Source organism: Squalius cephalus (assembly GCF_949319135.1).
Source record: "Squalius cephalus genome assembly, chromosome: 7".
Taxonomy (NCBI): Eukaryota; Metazoa; Chordata; class Actinopteri; order Cypriniformes; family Leuciscidae; genus Squalius; species Squalius cephalus.
In genome coordinates this window covers 22592013-22602167 of record NC_137128.1, presented here as the reverse complement: position 1 = coordinate 22602167, position 10155 = coordinate 22592013, and positions in this window count along the sequence as shown.

Genomic DNA, 10155 nt, shown 5'->3' with positions numbered 1-10155 from the left:
TTTCATTTTGTGTGATTGAATAAAACTCACATTCCCAACTTGTGTGTGTCCGACTTATCTATCTGCTTGTTATGTGAGAGCGAGGGGGGGTTTCCCCAAGGCATGGTCAAATCAGCAACTGTGCACAGGATGTGATCCTAGCTTTACTCGCAAAGGGCATGGAGCAGGACACGGGGAGATGAAGGACATTAGCAAAGCGTGAAATTAAAGCCATCGTGCAGGTCCCACCTCTCGGGGACCTGCCTTAGACCGTGCTGGGGTAATAGAGCCTGCCCTATTACTGTAATGATCTGTGGAGAGAGGGCGAGGGACATGGGATGGAGATCTGAAAGGGATACTAATCATATACTCATTCGGGTGAAAGCTGGACAAGCTCCGTAAGCCCCTAGTGAACCAACAAATATCATGGACAGGTAGAAGCTGATTAGTGCTTGTGTCTGTGACTGCTTTTAAATCTCTATACTTTTTCTCTGATATGTCAGGCCTCAACAAGATATATATATATATATATATATATATATATATATATATATATATATATATATATATATATAGCCTATATATAATTTTTTTTACTATTTATTTATTTTTGCTGGCCAGTAGCTCCGAATTGTATTTGCCCTGCCAGCATTTTCATAGACACCACGTAAAAATGATGAATAACTTTCTTATATGTATCTGAGAAAATACACATTTTTCATTAGCTTTACATTACCAAAAAGCTATGAAGTAATTTCACAACTTTTCTAAAGTCATGGCCTATACTTACTTATTTGGCAAGGTAATATGCAAAAATAAAATGGTGATGGTTACACCACATAAAATCTTTAGAGCCATTAAAATTAAGTACATTACTATGAAGTTGGCACATGTTCTGTGATTGTCACGGTTACCAGCCTTGTCACCTCCTCTGCACTACATCTCCCATCACCCTCCTTGGCTCCCAACTGTACGTCATTCAAAATCACCCGCACCTGTCAGCGATCACTCTTCCCTTGTCCTTGACCTTGTCTTCCCTCATTGTCGGTTCTTGTTAATGTTTGGTTGTGGTTTTAGCCTGTGGTTTACCTTGTTCCTAAGTCTTTGATGATTAAAGTCTTCCTTCTAAAGTTATTTCTCATGGTGAGTATTTCTAAGCACCACGTTATGTAACAGTGACATTAACAGCAACATTTTTAATAATACTATATTTTTAACAATATATCACAAAAGTTTGAAAGGCATTTAAACAAAACCAAAGAATGTAAGAAACAGTAGTGAGAAAACACTGCCCTCAAACACTGGTCATCCTTGTATTCCTGGTGCAGCAGTATAAGCTACAACCAATAATAATGCTTAACTTGATTTGGCAAAATCAATTTTCACTTTATGTGTATCTGAGGGTTGCAGGCAAAGTTAAATTTGACAAACAAGAACCAATTATTGTCTGATGGCCATATCAGGAATGGCATTGACCTCAATTGCATTTCATTGTGTGCTGAAAATTACAGATCTGACCACTTTACTTCACATTTTATTACTTTGCACTAAGCCTGTTCTGCATTTTGTGCCTTTAAGACAATAAATTATTTGAATTATGATTGTAATACCAACCAGTAAAATCTGCTTAACTGAAGAAAAAAAACCCCAAAAAAACACATTAGGTTGTGAGTCATATATTATGCCCTTTTTCAAAGTTTTGATTTTTGTTTTTAGGGTCTACTAGAATAGATTTTCATGCTTGAATGTTAAAAAAAAAACACTTTGATTTAAATAAAAATCTAATAATTGAATATTATTTTACATTATTGCAGCACCTCTCTTCCCAGTCTCTCATTAACACTCCGTTTAGTTCCCGCCTCCATGAAGACTCCTCTTTCTGAAAAGTGCATTGTGCTCTGATCGGTCAACTGGACCAGTGTGTTGTGATTGGTCAACCGCTTCGAGTGTGTTTCGGAAATGGTTAGTTCACCCAAAAATGAAAATTACCCCATGATTTACTCACCCTCAAGCCATATATGACATTCTTCTTTAAAACAGATACAATCTGAGTTATAATAAAAAATGTCCTGGCTCTTCCAAGCTTTATAATGGCAGTGAATGGCCGTTTCTGTTTTGAAGTCCATCAAAGTGCATCCATCCATGATAAAAGTGCTCCACACAGCTCCGAGGGGTTAATAAAGGCCTTCTGAAGTGATGTGTTCGTGTAAGAAAAAATCCATATTTAAAACTTTATCGACTAAAATAACTAGCTTCCGGCAGATGGCCGTACACATCGATTTACGGTGGAAGATTAACCCTTGACCTGACGCACAACATAATGACGAATGCAGAAGTGCAGAGGATAGAGCAAAACAAAACACCAGTCACAAATTAGAAGTCTAAAACGACAATTTTTAAAGAGAAATGTCGGAGGAACTTGAGTTTGTTGCCCAGCCCTGTTTGTTAGAACCCAGAGAGGCGTCTAAACCTACGATACTCCTACATCCTACGTCATACATGCGTCACGGGTTACTCTTGTGGTGCAAGTCGGCTTGCGTAGTATGCATGATCTATGCATCATCCTTTTATGATGGATAGATGCACTTTGATGGACTTCAAAACAGAACATTATAAAGCTTGGAAGAGCCAGGACATTTTTTAATATAACTCTGATTGTGTTCGTCTGAAAGAAGAATGTCATATACACCTAAGATGACTTGAGGGTGAGTAAATCATGGGTTAAGTTTCATTTTTTGGGTGGACTATCACTTTAACATAACCATGAGTTTCAATACACTTCTAATGCAACTCAACCAGGCCTCGCCCCCTTTTCATATTTATTCCCGGAAGAAAACTCAAGACTACACTCGAGCCGTTTCAGGGAGTTTAGAAACAGTGCTTACTGATATAGAGAATAAGTCCCTTTGGAGTAGGCTTTGTAACTTTGCAGACCTATTTTATCATTAAACGGCAACATTAAAATAAAATGCATAAAGACCTGTATGACTTTCTTTTTTCTGTGGAAGATATTTAGAAAAACTGCATTTTTTTTTGTCCATAGAATGGTAGTCAATTGGGTTTGAAGCCCATTGCCTTTCATTTTATGTTGCAACTTTGTTGCAGTCCAAAGTTGTTACTCATTTAATCTCAGTCAGTGTGAGAACTGAATTAATTTCCATTCTGCAATGAGTTTTGTGTTTGTAATTGTGCGTGTGGTACAGTTAGTGTGGAGCTGTAATAAAGGCTCGCTAATGACCCTGGCAAAAGGTCCAGCACCAGAACATCACAACAACAGAGCTGCTGTCAGCTTCTCTTTGCAACTGCTAAATCTCCCTTAATGGAACATCTGAGTCAATAAAAACAATCATCACACTCATTGCCACAGAAAGCCAGGAAATCATTTTAGCTACTCAAAGTAAGCAAACCCACGGTGCATAATCTATAGCTTCAGAAATGAGCACTTCTCTTTGCTGTTCTGGTCAAGTATGCATTGAGGTTTGGTGTTAGATGCCTAATGTTATTTGTGGCTCTGGGGCTAAAAGTTGTTCTGTACACTTTGGATAAGCTTTCATGATCTCAATCATTCACAATGAAGATTTTTACCTAATTCTTCCCTCTCTAATGAACCACACACAGTGTCCACTCAATAAACCGCTAACATGGGCTTTCGTTTTGCCAATGAGGGTCAATAGCTGGACAGCATGTCTCCAAGTACCTTCTCTTTTTCAAGACGTTAATGGAGCTCAGCCAAGACCCACAGAACAGTCCCAGGGGTCTTTCCCAGATATCCGCAATGATACCCAATCTGGCCCCATTAGCGTTCTCTCCACCCATCAAAAACATGACTTCACGAATGCGGAATTAAAAATTAACCATCTAATATCCATTTGCTGATGGCTCCCACGAAAGAAAATGAAAAAGCAGATTCCCTCAAGGCTTTCTGGAGAAGAAATTACTCCTGCAACCCTATATGTGGAGGAAAGTCTGACAGTGATAACATGAACAGAACGGATGAAGTTACTTAAACAGACCCCGATGATGATACTGAAGGAGGTTGTGCCAAGGCTGTCAAATAAAAGAGTTGAGTAAGGCAAGCCAAACTTAGCAAGGATAATTGTGCCAAATTACATTCATGAAAAACTGTTTCTCATTTTTAATTAATTCTTTATTCCAGACCCTTAGGTCCATATCACAAAGTAAAAGAAACAGAAAGAAAAGAATAACATACAAACATAGATTTACATACACCAACATTATTTAAGAACATACAAACTTGAGTTCCAGTGCTTCCAGAACCAGGAAGAATACCTTGTATCACTTAATAGGATAATTTAAGACCATTATGATTGTATTTCTCGAGTCACCCAATCGACACATAAAATTATACATATAATTCCTTAACACAGAATGCAGTGTACATTACTAAAACATTTGGCTTGCACTTGTCCACCTTGGGAGTTGGAGCTCCACCTGCTCCACCTGAAGCTTTCTCATTTTAGCTTTACTATTGCTACACCATAGATGCGCCATATAAAATGAGGTACAGTAAGCTCTAAAAAGTGCTATTTTAACATCACCTGTGCACATATAAAATTTTCGAGCCAGCATATTTGCCTGTCCATATAACTTACAGCACTGGCGCTGCACATCATCATCATCATCATTTAGATAATTTCTAATAATGTGACCCAAGTATTTAATTTAATTTAATTTACCACATTTAACACTTGGTCACCTAAATAAAAAGAGGGAAAGTTTTGCTTAATGTCCTCTTTAGTTTTAACAATAATAATCACACTCTTTTTAGTATTAAATGTAATATCATACTGCATACCATAGCTTGAACATATACGAAGCAACTGTTGTAGTCCAGCACTATAAGGGGACAGAATAACTAGATTATCAGCATACATCAGATATAGTTAATAAGACTATCACCTATTAAACATCATGGTCTTACATTTATTTAACTCAATAGAAAGATCATCCATATACAGATTAAAAAGAAGAGTTGACAATATTCCACCTTGCCGAACCCCATTTGTCATATAAAAGGGTGCCGATACCTTCCTACCCCACCTGACTTGTTTGGATTGATGTTTATACCAATAATGTAAAATCCTAATCAAATATGGGGGGACCCCTCAGTCTTGTACCTTTATAAACAGCTTAGTGTGATTAATGCGATCAAATGCATTAGAAGCATCTAAAAAACACATACATAAAGTAGAGTTGTGCCTATTATACTTACTAACCACTTCCTTTAATGAATATATGCATACATCAGTTCCATGCTTTCTTTTAAAACCAAACTGATTATCGGTAGTTTAAAATATTCTTTGAGCCTATCCATAAGGATATGCTCAAATACTTTTGAAATTATGCTTGCTAAGGCAATTGGCCTATAATTTTCTATACTCAAAATTTTACTGGAACTAATAAGACTGTTAACATAGATTGAGGTAACGCACCGTGTATTAAAAATCCGGTGAAACACAAAGCAAGTAACACAAAAAATGTTTGGCTAGCATACTTCAGATGTTCTGCTGCTATCAGATCAGGGCCACATGCCTTATTTAATGGCAATTTTTCAATAGCGTGACTGACCTCAGCAGAATTAATAATCATACCATCATGAACTGGAACATGACTAGCTTCGAATTCGTGTCTCTCCACACAATTAAAAATATCCCCATAATATTTTCTACATGATTTAACAATATTCTCAACCCCAACAACCCCATCAATAGTTGGCAATGGTACTTTATTATTATTCACAATCTTAACTTCTTTCCAAAATTCATACACATTATTTTGCAGATATTTCTTGGCCATTGAGTTTGCTCTCATGGTTGCCTCATTTCTTTTAATAAACCGTACAGCATATTTAAACTTAGCATTTGCCAGTTTCTTTTTCTCAAATTCTGGGCCATAGCTTTCCCTGTTAAAACCCAGTTTTTAAAAGCATCTCTAGCCTCCAAATGCAGTTCAGACACATATTCATTCCATCCAGCCCTAAAATGATCACTTTTAACTACTTTTTGACTAAAGGGTCTACTGGCATTATTTAAACAACACATTTCATCATACATCAGATGCAAATCATTAATATGTTTTGGATTCTTATAACATTATCACACATAAAAGTCTCAGTTGATATACCTATATTACTTAAACTCTTCTCTGTTGATAGTTTATATTGCCAAAGTTCATTTTCAGGAAGGCTTGCCCAGTCTAATTTTCCACTATGCTCATAATTATCATAATTGCTTATCTTAGGTAAACTTTCAACATTTAACATCATAGAGACAGGTATAATGTCTGTTGTGGCCAGGTCATACAATATCTCAAGTTCCTCTAGACAATCATGTGCATCAGCTGTGCATATACAGTGATCCATCCAAGAAGTTGTATTCCATGCTTCACTGGTGTTGTTTACTATCTATTGGTAACCATTTTTGGCTTGATAAAACCAACTTACTATTTTGGCAGAACCCAATGAAATGTTGACCAAACAAAGAGTTATCATCAGATATATTGGCATTCATGTCCCCTATTATAAATATAGATGTATATACGCTTTCCTTAATAAAAGAACTTAAAAAAGCAAGCCTATTGATATAGTCATCTTCATTTTGACAGCATTCATAAGGAGTATACACATTCAAAATGATAAAAACACTCTTATTATGTTCCACTTTAATTGCTATACACCAATCCACCTTTAATCTAATCACACTTATCAGTGGATCATACTTCTTATGGCAAAAAATGGCCACACCCCCTGGTATTCTGCCACATACTGTTCCCATACTTAAATCTGATGTAGACTCTCCCACACCATAAAAATCCTCATTAACAGAATAAAATTTGTCTAGATCTTGTTTTGATAAAAAATAAATCTCTTGTACACATACAATGTCCGCATACTCAGAAGCTTGTCAATAACAATGTGTTGCACTTTGTCACCAACACTGCGTCCCAAGTGCAGGCCACGTGAATTATATGATACTACTCTAAGGTTCATAAATCATATTCACAAATTCTTTCAGCAGGCGCATGTGCCTCCGGTGCACATACACCTCTTGCACCACTAGATGTTATTACATTTACCGGGCCTGCGTTTACCCTGGGTTTGCGCGCCTCATAAAATCGGCGTAAAAACACCCCATCTGGCCAGAGCTGTAGCTCATATATATCGCCCACCTTATCACATTCAACAGTTACTTTAAAGGAACTATATCGGTTCAGAGTAGTATCCATCTTTTGACAAATCACGTTGGAGTTTAGCCTTCAAATAATTAGCCAGTGTGTCCGAGTCTAAATCTTGTGGCAAAAACACTCACCAACTTCGTCTTCACAGCTTGTATATTCCCCCCAGCACATGTTCCAACAATACCACCAGGCTTCTTCCCTTTGGGTTGGTTTGCTAAATTATGTGACAGAAAACGAGGGATGTTTTCACCGACCTCGTTAAGTAGTTTCAGACAACTCTTGACGTTGCTCACGTCCTTTTGCGGTCCCTTATGTGCTACATAGCGTTGAGTGGAATAAGGACAGAGATCAAAGAGAACTTTCTTAGAGTTCTCAATCCATTCCGACCCAAAGTGATTCACAGCCAAATAAAATGATATCATCCTGATTCAAGGTTTTCATCTTGATAAGAAGAAAGTTTAAAAATTCACCCTCCACTATGACTTGGCCAGCTGTGTAAATCACTGATTTTATTTTAGATTTACTCGCAGCACTCTGTGCGTTCTTGCTGCCATCCGCCATATTGGAATGCCAAAGTATATATAACATATATACAGTATATATAACATATGATTATATATACAGCGTAGTTGTTCCATATTAATAAGTAATACATACCTTGCATTTAATTTGATTCCATTTCATTCCCTTAAAATCAGCCAGTTAAAGATGATCCTCCCACTCCATTGTCATCTTTCAATTGAGCAGAGAAGCTGACTGACTTTCCACCTCAGCCACATCTTACACTCTTCTTCTGACATCTTCACTGCTGGGACATTCTAGCTTTGATTTCTTTTTTCAATAACACACCATCAAAGTCACCATATCTATATATATCTATATATATCTATGTTCTTCAACTTTTTCTAGCCCACCACTCCTCTCCTGTAATGTTCTCTAGCTCTCCATTTCGCTAGCTCTTGCATTACATTTTCTCTTCAACTAGAAAATGCCATTATTATTATTTATAGAAATGTTGATATAAATGTTTAATTCTATGTAAAAGAATATTATTCACTTGGTTCTTGATATGTTCTTCCTCTCATGTTGCTTTAAATTAGCCACCATCAACAAACTACAGACAATACTACAATATTCTTCTAGCACTCTCTGGCATACTTGATTCTGATTGGTCAATCACAGCATTCTGCTGTCAAATAAGTTTTGTATAACTATAATGATGTTAAATGGTATAATTGACCGTTGTTCAGGGTAGGGTATTTTCTACATATTTGTGTTATTTTAATGGCAGTCATCAAACGGTGATCTCTTGCTTCTCACTTCACAAAAAAGTAGTCATGTAACAAGTGAGATGTCAGCAGGTGGCTGCCACAAAATAAATGATTACTCTGAATTGGCACCCAGTGACGGCCTTCAAATTCATAGCGAGTAAAGTCTAAAAACAGCAACTGTGTGTATAACCATGACAGTATACACACAGTTGCTGTCATGGTTATACTAACATAGTTTTTATTCTTAAAATGTCCCAAACTATTAGATAAAGGGATCCTCCATCCTACCGACGGCTTTCTCAGGGGAGCAAATCCCACTAGATGGAATTGATTAATATTTCACATTTCAAAATCACCAACAGTAGGCTACATCTTAATCCCGAGGTGTGGCAGCCCTTACCTCTCAAGAGGATTGTGCTTTCCATTTCATAGCCAGCCTTTAAGTGAGCTTATACTGGTTCAGCTACTGCTGGGGAATTTCTGAGAGGTCCCCAAAACACACCCATTGCCGGACCGGAGAGCTGAAACGCAAATGCGGCTTTGCTATTTTAAAACCATTATGCTATATGATAAATCTGGCCAGACATTTACGCACAGATATGTATGATGATGCCACCATTGTAATATATGCTGCCTGGACAGGACACACACTGTACAAGCCCCTGCTTTGAGACTTGACCTTGGCTGTATTTTCCTCAAGAATTGTATGCATTTTTCATGTTGATCCAAGATAGTTACTCTATTCAGCGGATGAAAAATAAGAGTTTCCTTCCATTTTCTGCAAGCTACATTATATATTTTACTGGTCATATTTTTGCACCCCATTTTTCAACAAATGGATACTATAAAACCCGCTGAAATTACACTGCCTTGAATTAAAAGAACGTGTAATGGATTCCTTTCAGAAATGTGTCAGACTAATGTCAAATCCATTATTTACTTTCTCCTACTTCAGAATTTGGAACTCAGCAACTGAGAACTGAGAACAGATTCATATCTGAGAGCAAAATCTGGCCAAAAATAAGGTTAAATGCATCCAGTTGCACATGATATGTTTCTTTATATCAAGTAATGGGAAGTTAATCTTTCTTTTAATGTAATGGAAAATTATTCTCGCCACCTCCATAGTGTGGATTTAAGGGATATATATATATATATATTTTATAGTTATTATACAGGGATTCATTAAATATTTAAAGACACCATGAAATCAGAATTGACAATTCTTAATTTTTTTTAAAATTTTTATGGAATATTGCAGTATTTATAGTTTTTATTATAAATGATTTATCAATGGACATCCTTTTTTTATTTTTTTTTATTTACGTGCTCATAATATTTAATCAAAATAACTTGCCCTCCGTCTTGCAGTGACACCTCGGCTGTGTCCGAAATCACCCTCTATACCCTTAAATAGGTCACTGTTTTAGGGGACAGCCATTTGTAACCATTCGGTGTCAGAAAAGCATAGTGGATGTTATCGAGTGCACTCTCGTTGAGTAGGCTACACTCATTATTGCGGTGCATTGTGGGATTGAATGAGACTCATTCAATCCCACAATGCACCGCAATAACGAGTGTAGCCTACTCAACGACTAGAGAATACCCATAATGCACTGTGGCGGTTGTGCCAAATTTATTCCCGGGTCCCACCAGAAGATGACGCCCACAGGTGAATCATCCATCCATCCATTTTCCAGACCGCTGG